The following is a 19614-nucleotide window of genomic DNA, read 5'->3' as shown; positions in this document are numbered from 1 at the left end:
ATAAAAAAGATTATAATGAGCCAACTTTAAAATATAGACACATAATATGCCTATATTAAGTAATTTTTTTTATTGCCCTTGTAGGCAGACGAGCATACGGCCCACCTGATGGTGTGTGGTTACCGTCACCCATGGACTTCAGCAACGCCAGGGGCAGAGCCAAGCCGCTGCCTGCACATATCTGCCATACATTATAGCAAAATTTTAACGCAGCGCACGCAGCGGAATCTCTTAAAGGAAAAAAAACGATTCTGAAAAATTATTTATTAGTGCTCCGCTCGTATTGGTCTTAGAGTGATGTTATACAGCCTATATATATAGGTAGCCTTGCTCAATAAATGGACTATCTAACTATTAAATAATGTTTCAAATCGGACTAGTCGCTCCTGAGATTAGCGCGTTCAACCAAACAAACAAGCAATTCAGCTTTATAATATTAGTATAGATTTATTTTACTCATAAAAATAACCTAAAATCTTGAAGCACGATCTTTAAAACTAATTAAATTATGCATTATATCGGCGAGCGACAATAAACTGTACAGTCTCATCTGTTTTCCCAGACCCGCCGAAACATCAATTATATGCTAAATCGACATACCCAAATAATGTGCACTTCATTTAAGTTGATCGAAGTATAATTTCAAAATCTTAAGTGGTCTGTTATATCTAGAATACAAAATGGGAAGAAGCTTTGGAAAATAATAACATACTAAATAATTTGAGTGTTAACTTCGCGCAAAATATTCAAGTACTCTTGACGACTACAAGGCCTCTACAAATTCACGTACTGTTGACACCGATAACCTCATTTGTATTTTGACAATGGGCCTTAAGCTAGTAAAGTAATATTCGTATTGCCAATCATTGCCAATCTCTCAACAACAATGAATAAAATTACTAGTGTTAGGTCGAATTCGGCTGATTCTTTCTTCATTTGTGCTTATTGAATTCTTTTCATGTTATGATGAAATTAATCAACTATTGTTCATTATTGAATTCTTAGGCTTACAAACAAATTGAGTATCTGATGGTGAGTGAATATTGGCCACGGCAAGCCGCTACGGCGAATCGGTCACGCGTTTCGGTTTGAAGAGTGGCATAATTATACGATATAATTCACACTCTACCTCAAATACATGGTGATGACTTTTATCTTTTGTAAGCACTCAATAACAGGTGACCGGTGAGCTCGTCTGTAGGTCTACAGTTAAAAAAACTTATATAAAAACAACGTAGAATATACAGAACTTGTTAAATTAAATAGATCTTCTTAAAATTTTATATTTCCGAAAGAATCTAAAGTAAACAAGGGGCTAAGCAGTAAAATTCGTGGAGTAGCAAAATGACGTTACGCTTAATAAAAACTGATAACATTCCCGGCAGCTACGGAGCTCAATGATGCCAGAAAGTACTCATTAATCTTCAGCTGAAAGCTATTCAAAACTGCGGGCGTTGAAAATCCTTAGACCAAGGAACACAAACCGAATCGTACTGAACATAAACTATGAATAAACATCGGTATTTTTTTTTTTATTGCCTTTGTAGGCAGACGAGCATACGGCCCACCCGATGGTGAGTGGTTACCGTCGCCCATGGACTTCGGCAATGTCAGGGGCAGAGCCAAGCCGCTGCCTACCGCTTAATACTCTCCACAAGCCTCGTTTGAAGAAGGACATGTCATAGCGCTCGGGAAACACCGTGGAGGGGAGCTCATTCCATAGCCGGATGGTACGTGGTACGTGTTCATCAACAATGTTGTTGTTGTTTTAACTCGAACGTTTGTGCAATTTTCAATACCATTGAGGTTTCATTTCAAAACAGGCGGCAAGAACGAACCACCGTGAAGGGCGGTTAACTTCAGTCTGACGATGCGTGGCTAAAATGATCGTTACCATCGACCTAATTGCGACATTATAATCATACAGGGGATATAATTCCACCTGATAGACAGTGGTTATAATCACTGTCCAACATCAGCATAACAAAATCATTGCCGCCAAGAATGCTTTCAAACACTGGAAAAACAAACAGTTTTTTGAAGTCGTCGTGGCCTAAAGGATAATACGTCCAGTGCGGTCGTGTTGAGCGATGCACCGATGTTCGAATCCCGCAGGCGGGTACCAATTTTTCTAATGAAATACGTAGGTACTTAACAAATGTTTACGATTGACTTCCACGGTGAAGGAATAACATCGTGTAATAAAAATCAAACCCGCAAAATTATAATTTGCGTAATCACTGGTGGTAGGACCTCTTGTGAGTCCGAACGGGTAGGTACCACCGCCTTGCCTATTTCTGCCGTGAAGCAGTAATGCGTTTCGGTTTGAAGGGTGGGGGCAGCCGTTGTAACTATACTGAGACCTTGGAACTTATATCTCAAGGTGGGTGGCGCATTTAAGTTGTAGATGTCTATGGGCTGCAGTAACCACTTAACATCAGGTGGGCTGTGAGCTCGTCCAGCCATCTAAGCATCAAAAAAAAAAAAGTTCGCTCTTAAGCTCACTCATGAAAATCGGTTTACTAAATTAATGATTTCTCTTTGTCTCTTAACATTCTAACAACAAAGAACAAATAAAATTATCTCGATAAACCAAACGGAGATTTCGTTTCAATCTAAATTGGACTTCTTTTTTCGATAGCACAATCTCTCTGCTAGTTTCACAGGTAAAATATTTTCCTCGTATACAGATCTCTTTCTACATTTATTTACCTATAGTAAATACGTTCGATTCGCTTTTACTTTGACCTAAGCTACCTTTAAGTACCGGTATCTGGCGAAACTGTTTTATTTACTTACGATTGAAGGCTAGCTTTTAGCTCTAATAATACCTATGCATCATGCGATTCTGATATGTAATATGTAATAAGATACTTGTTTTAGTTTGTTAATATGTGTCTAATATTTAAGAAAAACTGAAAAACATTAATTAACTAGCAAGATACCTACTTCTATCGCGTTTTTTTTTATTACTTCGATGACTGGACGAGCTCACAGCCCACCTGATGTTAAGTGGTTACTGGAGCCCTTAGACATGTACAACGTAAATGCGCCACCCACCTTGAGATATAAGTTCTAAGGTCTCAAGTATAGCTATAACGGCTGCCCCACCCTTCAAACCGAAGCGCATTACTGCTTCACGGCAGAAATAGTCAGGGTGGTGGTACCTACAAGTGCAAACTCACAAGAGGTCCTACCACCAGTAATTACGGAAATTATAATTTTGACGGTTTGTTTTTGCGTTCCGCATTGAAGGAGTTGAGAGCGCATATTTGTTTTCCTATCTATTTACTGGTAACCTAAGGGACGCGCGGATGAGTATGTGAGCTCACGGGCTCAACCTGGGAGAATTTTCTGAAAAGATCCGGCGAGAAACTCAGTGGGCGGCTCTTATACAAAACATTTGCAACTTTTCTCTTTCGTATCTCAAGGTGGTTGGTGGCAATAATTAAAAAAAAAGCCCACTGCATATTATTAGAATATTAAAGAACTATTAAAATCTCTTCTTCTTCTTCTCCATCGCTCCCTCATTGCTGAGGAACGTGACTCCGTTTTAGCTTGTCGACTGTCAGCCTCCATCGGTTCCGGTCAGTTGCCTGGTGTAGTGCAGCGCTAAGTGGTCCGCTGGTTTGCTCGGAGATCTGGTCGGACCAACGTTTGGGGCTCCGGCCTCTAGGACGTTTTCCTTCTACTTTCCCAGTGACCATCAGACGTTCCAAGTTGTCTACACCTCTGCGGGCAACGTGGCCAAAGTAGCGCATTATGCGTTGCAGAGAGGTGGCAGACAGGCGTTGAGCGTTCTCCATTTTAAGCTGATGTAGGACCGAGATGTTCGTGCGGTGGGCTGTCCATGGAATCCTTAATAGGCGGCGCCAGCACCACATTTCAAAAGCATCAAGTCTGTTTCGGTCAGCTGCTTTTATGGTTCATGTTTCTGCTCCATTGAGAGAAACATGGACATGCTCATCGTAGCATAATTAATTGGCATTCATTTTGTTTTAAAAGTTTAATTTCAATCGTGTTTACTACAATTTTACCTAATGAGTACTACTGTACTTCGATTGGTATAAATTGGTACAATTTTCACAGCCTTGAAAATAGATTTAATGGATGCTAATAATTAAAATAGATTAAGATAATTAACTATTCATTAATACGTGAGCTTAATTCTGAAAATGACGATATCCAAAATGTTTAAACATCTTAAATAAATCACCGGGCACTATCTCACGCCTAATTAAGCAGATAGTTCACATACGAGAGATTAATCCTTAGAATTGCTCACCATCAGATTGGCCGTATGCTTGTCTGCCTACAAGGGGAAATAAAAAAAAACGAACCGGTAACAGCCTATTTAAACTCATTGATACCACTTCGGCCAAATACGTAATTAGTATAAATACTGATCGTTTACTGTGGTAGGCATCTCGTTCGGTAAAGCCGATATAGCCCCTCAAGGTTATCAGCATAGGTAGGAAATAATATGGTAGGCAATAGCTTAGCTGTCCCTATGGCGTCGATGATGTAGATGATCGACGCTGATCAGTCAGCATCAGATGAACTTGCTCGTCTGCCTTCGTGGGAAATTTCAAATAAAATTACCATTAAATTGAAATTCTCAATTCTACATACCTCAACACAATCGCAACTGCATGTGAAAAATAATCTTAAAAACAATAGACAATTAATTTTCAAAAGCAAACAAGGAGAAAACTAATTTACGTTTTGAGATTTTGACGCCCTACAAATATACAAATATTTTGTATTATTGGTTTGCTTTAGAAGCCTAGAAGATAAACTTTTTTATTCACATTGATTTAAGAATAAGTAAGTTGCGATTTTATGTGAGTTCACGTGGTTCAACCTGAATAAATTTGCTAAAGTCTGGCCCTAGTAGAAGTAGTGTTTCTCAGACTCTACCAATGGATCACAATAGCAAACTACTGGGGAAACCCTGCGAAAAATTCAGTTGTGTTTATGGGAAAGGTACATACATCTGTTTAAATATATGCATGTAATAATTTATCAATAAGCAATTAGACTCTTGTTTGTTTATTTGTCATTTATGCCTCCAATCGCTCACTAGACCTATTTACGTAATAAATATTGAAACGTTTTAATATATCACACTGAATTTACATAAAGTTGTAATTTGTATTAATTATTCTCAGATTACTTATTAAGTAACTAGCAATTCAATACTGTTCCAGTGATGATATTGTTTAACACACCTGTTGCCTCTCGACTATTCATCTAGAACGAAGGCTCTTATTGTTTAGAGCCGAGTCACTATAATACGAACAGCGAAAACAATTTGTCAGCATTTATAAATGTTGACAGAACACTACTTGATCTACATATTACGATTCATAAAATGCTATTTTATAAGTGTAATTCGCTACATAGTAGCAGTGTCCAGTAACACAATTGTAGTGGCTTTAACACCCTTCCTTTTTTTTATTGCTTAGATGGGTGGACCAGCTCACAGCCCACCTGGTGTTAAGTGGTTACTGGAGCCCATAGACATCCACAACGTAAATGCGCCACCCACCTTGAGATATAAGTTCTAAGGTCTCAAGTATAGTTACAACGGCTGCCCCGCTCTTCAAACCGAAACGCATTACTGCTTCACGACTGCCTGCGGGATAATTTTTGAGGGACTTTCAGGCAGCACGTATGAGGTATTTTTGAGGCCAGATTGGACTTCTTTATAGTATGCCTGGGACATTATAGGCCTCACAAAAGTCCGGTAATGAATACACCCATAGCATAGCATAGGAGGTGATAGTCGCTCATGGGGCTTTTTAAGCCACATACGAGTAACGAAGTAAACGTGTTAATATGTATTACTTTACAACTTGAAAAGTTCATGAAGATTACACAATTAAAAATTCAGCCAAGTCATGTGCGTGTATGGTATGTCAAACTTGAATCTAAATATGGTTTTAGTAAATACCTATCAATCAATACAAAATTAATTACGACAGCACACGCGTTCAAGGTTTCGTTATGGAGTAGAAAAGAAAGGAATCATGTGACCAGCGAACTTGGTCCGACTGGAATAATGAAAGCAGCCGCTTAAGTCACACTAAGTTGCGTAACCGACCGCATTCTACAGACTAAATGTAATCGTGGTACTGTAGATTTTATAGGCCTATCAATTCGATACAATTTGCGACCAGTTGTCGAGAAATTCGTAAGCAAAACTATTATGTTTTCAATGAAATACTTAAGCTATTAGGATAAATAGATAACTCAAGATATTACTCCGAACAAAATATTTCATATATTGCAATAAAAGTATTAGCCATATTTACAAAGGATGATAAAAAATAACCTTTTTTTACCCACCACAAAAAATAAGAGCATATGGTCTCTAGTTTCCATAGTGTACAGACTATCCTAGTTTAGGGCCAAATAACTGTGTGTTATTTGTCCCAAATTATTCATTTAATATAACGTTTGAAACTATATATGTACCTTCTGAACTAAACTAATATTTATATAAGCCTAATATTAATCATCATTGATGGTAGACTTCGTAACGTGCCGCCTATAAAAGCATATGGATAGGCACAACAAGGAGCCGTAGCCTCCAAATGGAAGAAATTTCTAAAGTATATTCGAACATAAGACTCAACGACGTTTTTAGTTTTTTATAAATAATTATTTAATACTAGAGGTCCCGCAGTAGTCGAAATTCGACTTTAATTAATTGGAATTGTAAGTTTGTACATTATTATGAATGTATTTTATACTTCTATAATCACAAATTTCGCCAAGACTACACTGTAAAATATATTAACAAAGACAACAGACGTCAAGAACAAAAGTTGGACAATAAACAGTATACATGCGTGTGTGCGTCAAATATGGTATGTAGTGTGTGTAATGTTTTCTTTATTGATTTAATGTATCTTTTATGCATTATTTAAAAAAAAAATGCAACGTGCACTTCTTCTCTATATTCTCTATAAGTGTGGAAAATTTCATACTCCTCCGTCCGCGCAATTTTCGTAAAAAGGGATACAAAGTTTTTGCTTCACGTATTAATATATTATAGATTCTCCTCTGTTTAGGTTTTTTACTTAAATTTGTTTCGCTAATTTAGACTTATTATCATAATATGCATTTCATTCGCCTGCCTATGAATTTGAAGACAAATTCTTCAAATCGGATGATCGAACACTGTTTTTCGTTCACTGGAGATCTCTTAAAAGTCTTTTCAAGCGTAAGACAATAGAAGGGGTGGTTCTATGCTAAGTGTAGATTACTGATATAGGTATGTTTTCTCTGGTACAGTAAGCTGTTGATGCCGTAGTCTGTAACGTGGTTAAATCGTCCTGACTAATAAAATAATCATTTCAACAGAAAAAGTGACTGAACTGTGACTTTTTAAATCAACTCCAGACAATGCGCTTTGAAGCGTTAAGGTATGAAATATGTTTGAGTGCATTTTTCGTATACATAAATTTAGAAAGCTCGCATTTTATACATGAATTTTATAAGTTCAGTGAAATAAAGTATGTGTCTGTGAACTGACTGTCATCTGAAGTTCAACGCTCCAGTAGATGATAAATAAAAAAAGAAGACAAGATTTTAGTACATAGATTCTTAATAGCAGCTCACATTTTTTGATTCGCATTTGGGCTAAGCAGTGAGCCTCAGTGCCAGACTTAATATTAATAACTTCATTTCCAAATTAAAGAATAGTCCTTGAACGACTTCCGTGTTGAATAACCCTTATTTTGTAAAAATCAATAGAGCGTAATTTATGATCATGCGGGACGTTCAATCATCGTTTACATTTTAAAATAGAATTCCCACATCAACTTCATATCTCGAGGTTAGTGGCAGTATTTGCGTTTCCATGTCTTTGTTCTGTGATTACGAATAGAAAAAAAAACTTTCCGCTTTTTATTTATGTAATTTCAAGTATTTTTTTTTTATTGCCTTTCTAGTCAGACGAGCATACGGCCCACCTGATGGTGAGTGGTTACCGTCGCCCATGGACTTCAGCAATGCCAAGGGCAGAGCCAAGCCGCTGCCTACCGCTTAATACTCTCCACAAGCCTCGTTTGAAGAAGGACATGTCATAGCGCTCGGGAAACACCGTGGAGGGGAGCTCATTCCATAGCCGTTTCAAGTTAATGATTTCTTCTGTCCGGCCAGATGAGTTTCATTGGTTTTTAGAATTGCCTATGAAGGAGCACTAATGACTTGTAATGTTTCAGACGCCCTTCATTATCGGAAGAAAAAAAAACCTTGATATCTGAGCACTCTGAATTTTGTCGCCTTAACTTTGTTGATTTTGTTTTCATCGTCTATGCTTGACTGTGTGACTAAGTGAGTTATAATGGCGGTAGTAGGTTCTTTGAGATCATAGAAATAAATGCCATACGGTAAAACCGCCTATCTTGAGACATAAGAATGTAACCTGAATGCGATTAAAACAACACCTATAAAACAGCATGTATATCGATTGATTTTAATAATGAAGCCTTAGGTGCTCGCTAGCATAACAGCTCAAGATCTGAGCTGGTGTGCTAGCTGAAGAAACTGAAGAAGAAATAAGGCTAAAATACAGAATCAAAGCATCGAAAAGCCTCAATGGAGATTCTTAAGTTAGACATCCTTTGGGGTTACCGCAAAATTTGTGTACGTAGCTAGTCGATAAGAAATCATGAAAATAACTATTGATCAAAAGATGAAATGCTTAGTATTTAAAAGTACGGGATTTCATTTGCCGAATATCCTCTTTACACTTTGCCAAGGGCCGTGATATTTTTAAAAATACCCTCTGAAAGCGTAGAAAATAGACACAACGAGGCTACCACCAAACCTTTTAATACATAAACAGTACCTATGTATTTGAATTCTTCCCTTGTGCAACTCATTTCTTAAAACTCATGTATCAAGGTGATTTGGCGTCATTTTCGTCGTAGCTGTCTATGGGCTTCGGTAAAAAAAAACGGATCATGATTTTCTTTTATTTATGTACATACTTATATTTAAAAACACTTTCGCTTATTTGTGAACAAGGTTTATTTTCACAGTTCAATTACAATATTTTGTAATTTAATCAAAATAATGACAAAAGAACTATACCATTATTCATTCAGTATGCAACAATAATGAGAGTTGTAATAAGGTTGTCAGAGGAAACTTTATTATACAAAATTCTGAATGTCATTCTGAGAAAGAAATTCTTACAAAAGCTCAAAGAACAATTGAAAAAGTTTTACACGACATTGTAACTCAATTTTTTTGCGAAGATTTTTTTGATCTCACATCTTCATCTCGAATGTGACAACCCTTCAATGTAATAAACTGCTTAAACGTGTTACACGTAATCGCTGACAACGAAACTAATATTTGAAAGCATGTTTTCTAGGCTATTTACATTAGCTCAAAGATAGCAATTGAGTTGCTCAAATAATGGAATGTTATAGTCGTATGGCTTCTGAATTAAAATTTAACGATCAATAAAACTCTGATCAAGAGAACATCATATAATTAAATCAAGATATTGAGTGTTATGTGTTTAAATTTTACACGACGTTGTAACTCAAGTTTTTAGCGATGATTTTTATGATCTCACATCTCCATCTCAAATGTGACAGCCCTACAATGTAATAAACTGTTCAAACGTGTTACACGTAATCGCTCGAAACTAATCTATTATATTTGAAAGCGTGTTTTCTAGGCTATTTGCATTAGCTCAAAGATAGCAATTAGGTTGCTCAAATAATGGAATATTATTGTCGTATGGCTTCTGAATTAAAATTTAACGATCAATAAAACTCTGATCAATAGAACGTCAGATAATTAAATCAAGATATTGAGTATTATGTGTTTAATTTTTACACGACGTTGTAACTCAATTTTTTAGCGATGATTTTTTTGATCTCACATCTCCATCTCAAATGTGACAACCCTACAATGTAATAAACTGTTCAAACGTGTTACACGTAATTGCTGACAACGAAACTAATGTAATATATTTGAAAGCGTGTTTTCTAGGCTATTTGCATTAGCTCAAAGATAGCAATTAGGTTGCTCAAATAATGGAATATTATTGTCATGTGTGGCTTCTGAATTAAAATTTAATGATCAATGAAACTCTGACTAAGAGAACATCAAATAATGAAATCAGATATTGAGTGTTGTGTTTAATTTTATTAATGAATTAAGGATAATTTTTTTGACTCACTTCGAAGCGCCTTGCGCACTTTTAAGTTTGCCTTCTCGTGACTTTATATGCAGATCTATTAACAATGTTCACATTTTTTCTTTTTAGCATCGGTAACGTATTTTAGATTTTGCCGCTGCTTTTTCGCTAAGAGCGTCAATAGATGTATTTTTTTTTATTGCCTAGTTGTGTGGACGAGCTCACAGTCCATCTGGTGTTAAGTGGTTACTGGAACCCATAGACATCTACAACGTAAATGCGCCACACACCTTGAGATAGAAGTTCTAAGGTCTCAGTATAGTCACAACGGTTGCCCCACCCTTCAAACCGAAACGCATTACTGCTTCACGCCAGAAATAGGCGGGGCGGTGGTACCTACCCGTGCGGACTCACAAGAGGTCCTACCACCAGTAATTACGCAAATTATAATTTTGCAGGTTTGATTTGATTTGGTGTAGATAGTGGAATTGAGGAAAGAATTAGGAATAGTGCCAATACTAAGTTCTTTCGTGAAGTATACATGTCTCTAGTAGTTATAGTGAAATAATTTCTCGCTGGACAGTAACTTTATAGAATCATAGAAATTCTAGTGGTAGAATATTCTTAAGTTTACGAGGTGTCTTTGGATCGGATCAACGAATTTTCCTAAAATCGTGAAATCCTAAAACGGTGACACAAAAACAGACGTTAACAGTTTTTTCTTTTTCAAGCTGTTCCTTTTTTTTGTACTACCGAATAAGTTATCATTGAGCATGTATATTTCGCAACAACGAGCCATTCTCTTGAGCCGTAACCGTGTCGAGGAAAAACTTCAGCGGAAAATAATAAGGTATTGTCCCTCGCAACCGTATGATTGACATTGTTTACAGTATTGTTGCAATGGATTTAATTAACTATTTCGCTTGCTTCAGTGCTACTAGATTTATTAGTATACCTAAAATGTAGTCCAATATTGAATAGATAACTTTTTTAGTTCTTAACGTTTTCTGACTCACTATCTCATTCTTTCGTCAACTACGCATTAGTACAAACATGAAATCACAGAGCTCATGTCTCAAGGAGAATGGCGGCTTTAACGGTGTAACGTTTATGAGTTCCGGTAACAGCTTAACGACAGGTGATCAATGGTCTCGTTCAATCAAATACGCCATAAAAAAATAAAATAAATAAGGCTATCATAAAAAAAAATATATATATTAATTATATTTATCAAAGGTAAACTTATCACGAGCAATTAATTAAAATTGACATAATTTATTTAGCAAGATATACAAATATTAAACCACATATCCTATGACGTAACTGTGTCTATAATTGCTACTAGTTTAAAAAATACCATTGCGATATGTACCCATATATTCCTTGAATTTGATCTATAAATAAAGAGAAAGGAATTCATACATGTAACAATTACAACATAGAGATGAAGGTTTCCCATGCTTTCGATGGCATTGCGTGTACAGCATAGTAAAACTACCAAGATCATAATATTATTATTTGATTGCTCACGATCACTGCATAAGATAAGTCACATTAAATCTCAAACCAGTCGCTTTATTTTTCGTTAAATCCACTGAAAATTCAAAATGAAATGTTTTTTCGTACTGGACATTGCTAGCACGAAAAATTGACCAAAAAAAAAACAAAATTAAATGCTGTCAACAGATTTAAATAACTTACTAAAAAACTACCAGTAGCACTCAGTCCACAGGGGTAGGTACCACAACCCTGCCTATTTCTGCCGTGAAGCAGTAATGCGTTTCGATTTAAAGGGCGGGCCAGCCTTTGTACTTTAAAAAATGAAACCTTAGAACTCATGTCTCAAGGTGGGTGGCAGCATTTACGTTTCAGATGTCTATGCTCTCCAGTGACCACCTAACACCAGATGGGCTGTGAGCTCGTTCAACTAAGCGATAAAAAATAACTATCTAAAGACCAGATTACGAAAATAACATCGTACAGATCGTAAAATTTCAAAATTTTATTCCACGAAAAACCGTAACTTAAATTTCAAAGCAATCTATCTATATATACAAAAATGAATTGCTGTTCGTTAGTCTCGCTAAAACTCGAGAACGGCTGGACCGATTTGGCTGATTTTGGTCTTGAATTATTTGTGGAAGTCCAGAGAAGGTTCAAAAGGTAGATAAATATGAAAATGCTAGGAATTATATAAAAATAACAATTTTGTTTTTCCTATGATGTGTCCCCCAAAAGTTTAGGTATTTTATTTATCGATTGAGGCACTACGAAGTCTGCCGGGCCAGCTAGTTACTAAATAAAAATAATACATACCTGTAAAAACAGAAACAATGAAACTCCAACAGCGAAACACAAAACTACACTAAATTATTATTATTATTATTCACTAAAATATCAATTAAACTATGTGTAAGATAGATTTGAAATTTATATTTCCCGCGACTCTTGTGCGTGCTTAGACAATAATGCGCGACTGCGAACCACTGCAGCGGCACCCACGGATCACTAAAGCGGTTCGAAGGGTGGTCTTCCTATTATATACGGTTAAAGCGGGGATAAATGTACAGTCTAAAAAACATAGTATGAAATTCTTATATGGTAATCAAGTACAGATTGTTGATTATTCAAAAAAGATGTGACGGAACTTTTTTTTTTTCTTTATTAGTAATACTTTGTTGGCAATCTATGTAGTTTATTTACTAAATGAATAAACATAAGTGCTTTTTTTATTTTTTTTTATTGCCGTATAGGCAGACGAGCATACGGCCTTATACACCTTATGGTGAGTGGTTACCGTCGCCCATGGACTTCAGCAATGCCAGGGGCAGAGCCAAGCCGCTGCCTACCGTTAATATAATAATGGTTTGAAGTAAATACTTTATGTAAGTCATCATAGTTTTAATTCCCCATCGATATTCTTTTGGACATATTGAGCAATAAAGAAGAACAGGATTGTAATGTTTCTTTTTTTAATTCACTTAAATTTTCGGAAGTCAATACTCGGTTTCCTTTATAATATTCGTTTCGGATTTCTTTTATATCTTTTTGCAGCTGCGGAATATAAATATCTCAAGTACAGAAGACGTGTTTGTATATTGATTGGTAAGAATTAATTTTTAACATTAATATTTGTTACATTGAGGTTACAAAAAAATCGTATCGAACGAAATAGTAATTTCAATTTAGAGAAATAGTACTAACATAGAGAAATTTAAAAACAAACTAAAATCGTCTTCTAATGTAGATACGAGTGTAATCGACAAAAAGTGATGTAGGCAGTATATAATACTTAATTTTTTGACATCTTTATCGTAACTTGAATATATTATGGGAGTATTTTCTCGTTTATTAATTTATCAAGTTATTTTATGGCAGTTACAAAACATCAGTTCACTAAGAATTGGTTTTACTCCCACCCTTGGGTAAAAGATAAACACCAAAGATCAAAACTTTGTATCTTTAAATTACCCGGATGGAAATAAAAACATCGTCCATACTTAATGGCTATATATTGAGATTATAATAATAATATAACTCTTTATTTAACACCATATTATGTACAGAGTAAACTAATAAAACAAATAAAAGTCGGTGATATAAATTGGCGGCCTTATCGCTGAAAGCGATCTCTTCCAGGCAACCTTGAAGGAAGGAGATGAATAAGTGAACTGGACGGTGCTGTATCTTAATAAACTTACATAAAAATATATATGTACTTGTATACACATGTGAATAATAAATACCATATAAGATAAACTTACATACTATTAAATACAAATAAATACTAAAAATATACAAGATAAAATACAAAAGAAGTAGGAACTTATACAGTTATATCATAGGAGCCATATTATTGTGCAAAGTAGTGCGATTTCAATCTGGACTTGAAAATTTCCGGCGAGGACAGTCATAGTTATAGTCAGTTTATTATTCTTAGTTGATGACAATCTATGTTTAAATTTAAAATCATTAAATTTATTGTTACGTAGAGAGATCGACATTTTTCTGTTTAAAACAAACGTAAGCTTAACTACTTATAATAGGTGTAAACAATATAACGCCACACACTTTTTCTAACATTTCGTAAAAGTTTCGATTCTTGATATATATCAGTCTCGTGTGAAACTCGTCTCGCAAGATCAAATTATTGTGCTATTGTTTGAATAAGCGATAAAATCTAAAAACAAACGCTTCGAATAAATACTAAGCGCTAGTACTATATTTGTTCTAAGTAACCTACTACTTTGATGAAATAATTATGATAGTGTAAGAAGTCAAACGAATCAAACCTCAATCATTAGACGGCCATGCATCTATGGATACTTCTCAGCACTGCTGCCCATTAGGCCTGTGACAGAAGCCTTTTCGAATGGAGACAGAAAATCAGCAAACTACATCAAAAGAGCAAAGTTCTCAAATATCAATAAATTATCGTCTACCACCAAGTAGGTCAAAGTCGCATATCGCCATGCTTTCCATCTACTTGCGCTTATATATATCAGTTGAATTTTGCACCGACAGATTCATCCACAGTAATTGGCTGAAGTTTTACTAACACTTGCTAATCTGGCTATAGATTTTCTTGGGTAATTTAGGCATAATTTTCATCATCATTGATGTGGGAGGTTAAGTTGGTTAATAAAGTGATATTATTATATTTATAAACAAATAACCAAGACGTAATGGGTAGACCGGGGTTGCATACTATTTATTTTCGAATTAATTATTGGACAGACGTATCATCCAAGAATATTTAACCTATAAAATATTACAACATCTAATACATTCGCCTTTTCGCATTAAAAGTGTACAATAATATTCGAAATGAGTTAATATGCGTAAACATTTGGTATCGCCAATATTTTTCTCATAAATACTGTCAAATAAATAATAAATAAATAAATATTTACTAACAATCACGCCACGTTAATTGGTCCCGTGGTAAGTTCGTAAAGAACTTGTGTTACAGGTACCAGATAACGGAAATAAATGTAAGATTTTTATTATACACATACATATATTTAATATACATCCATAACCCTGGAAAAGACATTTTTTATTTATTATACAAATATCTTCCCTTGGCGGGATTCGAACCCGCGACCCCCTTGTGTAGTGACCATGTCACTTACCACTACACCAGACGGCCGTTAAAAGAGCGTAGTTTAGTTTTAGTTTTTTAGTTTACTTATGTTTTTACTATTATTAACAAAATTAATACATAATTGTATCTTACTTTAAAAGACAGATAATGTAACTGGTAAAAAATAAAAAATAAATATTGCAAATGATGATTAATATTAAAAATATTACATGTTAAACCTTTAAAGCACTCTCCTGTAAAATTAGCTAGTTTTGAGACTATACAGTTTTAATGCGAGAAGACGATATATTGAAATTCCCGGAGACAAGATCACGATTTTGAAAATGTTATTTTTGGTATTTTAGACCGTTCTTTGTTTTTAAAGTTAAAAATATTTTTGTGTGTGTCTTTTTCTTTTCTTTTTAATTTATTCAATATCCGAAGGCAAAGATCCATCTAGTAATTATCACCGATATTTACGCTGGCAATACCACAACAATCGTTCTTAACAAACTCCCATTCCTACTATAATACTGTTCAACAATATTTAAATTACTATATTGGTAGATTAATTTGTGGTTAAATTGGTAGTGTTCTTTTCCAATGTCGTTTTCAAACTCATCGTTTATTCGATATTATATCGATACAACCAAGGTAGCTAATACTTGTTCATGAATGGCTTCCATGGTGAAAGAATAACATATAAATTCGCTAAATATTGTGATCACCACCATTATGCTTATTTCTGTCAATACTATGCTAGGCTAAACAATCCTTCCAGTTCAACCTGTCCAGTTAATGTTATTAGTTACAGCTACTCCTTAAAAGAATAATCATGACCTATGCAAGCGTAGAGTTCGCTCACGCGGCCCGCACAATCTTGAAACCCCTTCAAATAATACAATCCCGTTTTTGCAGGATAGCCATCGGAACCCCATGGTATATCAGGAACGTGGACCTCCACGACGACATGGACCTAGAGTCCATCAGTAAGTATCTACAGTCGGCATCAGTGCCCCATTTCAAGAAAGCGGCACGACACGAGAATCCTCTCATCGTGGCCGTCATAACTACATTCCCGAACCTGCGGACCGAATGGTAAACAGTCGATGTAGCTCAAAACCCGTCATTTCGGATCCTCCCGATCCACTATCGGTGCTTTTAGGTACCCCATGCACTGATCATCGTTCTCGTCGAACCCGTCGCGTGTGATGAAGGACTCGGCGAGTAAATTAACCCACAGACACAGCCCACAGAGTTTCTCGCCGGATCTTCTCAGTAAACCGCGTTTCCGATCCGGTGCAAGGGTTAATGTTAGCAACGACGTCAGGCTTGAGCCCCGTGAGCTCACCTACTAGTTAAGACTACGCTGAAATGGTCTCTCAAGAGCATCAGCTTAGGTAGGAAAAAAAGGAAAACGTGAAAATGCGAAATATATTAACTAAAAGACACTTTTATTAGATGATGCACCTAACTACGCTTATTTTATCTAAAGCCAGTGCTTAAGAGTTTTTAAGCAATAAAATAAAATCGCCGTATTACGACAAACAAGTTCCAGGAATTGCAAATTAGCTCCAACAATATTTCGGTTCAGAAAAAAAAAAACTACACATGTACCTAACTATTTCGTGTCGAAATGTTTACATAAGATCACTAATCTTATCATTAAAACTAACCAAATCGTGACAGTTCTAATTTATTTGACGACATGAGTGCGCAACAAAGGTTAAGAAGCGCATTTCATCTGTGGTTGAAACAACGATCTAAATAATAACGTTCTAATGCGGCTAGATTCTTTGCTGATACAATTTTTTATCTTTGTCATAATTATGCTACGTATATTTACTTGAACATGAGAACAAGAGAAATTAAACTTGATTTTCTCGGCACCTTAACTGCTTAAACTGAGTGTGTGTGCATCAGAGACAGAGAGAGAGAGAGAGAGAGAGAGTATACTTTTTAATACACAAAAAGATATTTATCTTTGAAAATCAGTCATTATACATATAATTGTGTAGATACACAATAGGCTGTCTTGTCGCTGAGTGCAATCTCTTCCAGACAATCCCTTCGTCTACAGAAATTCTCAAAAAGATATGAGAGAAAAATATACGAATCTATACAATATGAAATTGTTCATTAACCTTTAATATTTGTTTAACTCACGCGCAACAAACAATTGGTAGTCGTCGTGGCCTAACGGATGAGACGTCCGGTGTATTCGTGTTGAAGCGATGCACCGGTGTTCGAATCCCGCAGGCGGGTACCAATTTTTCTGATGAAATACGTACTCAACAAATGTTGACGATTGACTTCCACGGTGAAGGAATAACATCGTGTAATAAAAATGAAACCCGCAAAATTATAATTTGCGTAATTACTGGTGGTAGGACCTCTTGTGAGTCCGCGCGGGTGGGTACCACCGCCCTGCCTATTTCTGCCGTGAAGCAGTAATGCGTTTCGGTTTGAAGGGTGGGGCAGCCGTTGTAACTATACTTGAGACCTTAGAACTTGTATCTCAAGGTGGGTGGCGCATTTACGTTGTGGATGTCTATGGGCTGTGAGCTCGTCCACCCATCTAAGCAATAAAAAAAAAAAAAAAAAAAAAAAAATTGGCCATATCAAACGGCCTACGTCCAAAAAAAAAACACTTGCCTTGGGCTCTGATAATGTTACGAAACTAAAGCAAGTTAACGAGCTTAGTCGCAATTGTCTTTTGGGTTTACAAAATCGACGCGTACGTACCGCTTGTGCGAATTTCTGCAAAGAATGTCGCAATACTACTCCATAAATCGACCAGAAGGTGCAAAAACCAGACGGTAATGCTACATGTATTACAAAGAGCAGGGATTGTTTACTGAACAGATGATGAGTTCGGCTAACTTAAGGCTGGCCTAAGGCATGACGTATTTTCTATCTATCAACCATTTATCCATCATCCATCAACCAAGCGATTTAAAAATTATTGTGATTAATACCTTGCTAGCTTTTTATTATAACAATTTTGTTTATCTTATTCATTGCCATATGTCTACTCTACGGGCTTCAGTTACAACTTAAAACCGGAAAGGCCGTGGGCTCGTTCATAAATCTAATATAATAAAAATATTACTTTTTTACAACTTAATTCAACGCTCAAAATATAAAATATTGAAAATATTGACAATGTAATATTAAATTTCACTTGAAAGGCTATTTTCGATATCAGCTCACAGTCATCGGTGAACAAACAGTAATTCAAATTTGTCTTAAATACTGAACAAATAAAAAAGAAAATCAAATCTTGATATTCCAACCCACTTTCAACACGATCATTTTAGAATCCTATTTACTACATAAATTGATCGACGCTTTCTTCTTTCTTTTATAGACATTTAATCTTGCAAACAGTTCACATTAGAGACGATTACAACTAGATTTGTGGCCGAAAACTTACTAATCCCTAGAAAGATTAGAGCTGAACCAAATTCAATTTGACGTCGTCTTGGTCTAAAATAAGACGATGCCAGTGCTCAGACCCCGCAGGCAAATACCTACTAATCATTCTAAAGAACCTTTTTACTGATGGTAGGACCTCTTGTGAGTCCGCTCGGGTAGGTGCCACCACCCTCTGCCAAGGAGATTCGAAAGAGCAACCTGTTGGCGGTGTATTGCGTCCCGTGCCGGCAGGCTGGTTCTGGTCCAGCGGGGTATTCCGGGACACCAGCGGCACCGTCTGGGTGGCCTGACGGGCTGCCTTACCGAGAAGGCCGACGTTTCAGAACCTTCGATTCGCCTCGAAGGCTCCGTCGGCTGGGTGTCCTTGGGGTGAGCCGCGCTGTCTGGTTGTAGTGTTGACCGCGGTAACACCCCTACCTCATCCGGGTTCTGGCCTCGGAGGGGATCGGACGTCGGGTGTAAGAGTGCAGGGGAGTCGTTTAGTGGGTGGGCCCTAAAATTCCTTGGGCCCGCGGTCTGCTCACAACACCTTACGGACCGTTGAGTCCCACTTACCCCGCGCGCCCCCTAGGCGCAGGGACCTCGTAGGAGGTTCGGGCTCCGGCCCGAAAAAAAAAAAAGAAAAGGTACCACCACCCTGCCGGTTTCTAATAAAAACGCACTTCACTAATAACTTTCGCGGTGAAGGAACGATAGCATAGTATAGTAATAAGCAATAAATAAAAACAATACATAATCTAAGCCATAAAAAAAGCAATAACAAAAATAATAATAAATTATATAATTTTGCCTAGTAACTTGTATACTTACATTATTACTCGCAAGAGTTTAAGCAGCTTACAGGATTAAGGAGCGTCTATTTTTGGCTCGAACCAATCGTGCGTCTCAGTTTGAAGGGTGGAACAGCGTTAGGAGACTT

The 19614-nt window shown here is 36.3% G+C and overlaps 1 protein-coding gene across 2 annotated transcripts in view; it reads right to left on the bottom strand.

Moving 5' to 3' along the window:
- The window catches only part of LOC114250822 (peroxidase), a 78382-nt gene extending 65703 nt beyond the window's left edge, over positions 1-12679 (bottom strand). For both annotated transcript variants that reach the window (XM_028184858.2, XM_028184859.2), the window contains exon 1: positions 12488-12679. The gene's annotated coding sequence lies outside the window, so the exon portion shown is untranslated. The remainder of the gene's footprint in view (positions 1-12487) is intronic.
- Between the last annotated feature and the right edge of the window lie 6935 nt (positions 12680-19614).

This window comes from Bombyx mandarina, chromosome 06 (genome assembly GCF_030267445.1).
Source record: "Bombyx mandarina strain Sakado chromosome 06, ASM3026744v2".
NCBI lineage: Eukaryota > Metazoa > Arthropoda > Insecta > Lepidoptera > Bombycidae > Bombyx > Bombyx mandarina.
The sequence above is the reverse complement of the archived record's forward strand: the minus strand, read 5'-3'. Positions and strand labels throughout refer to the sequence as shown.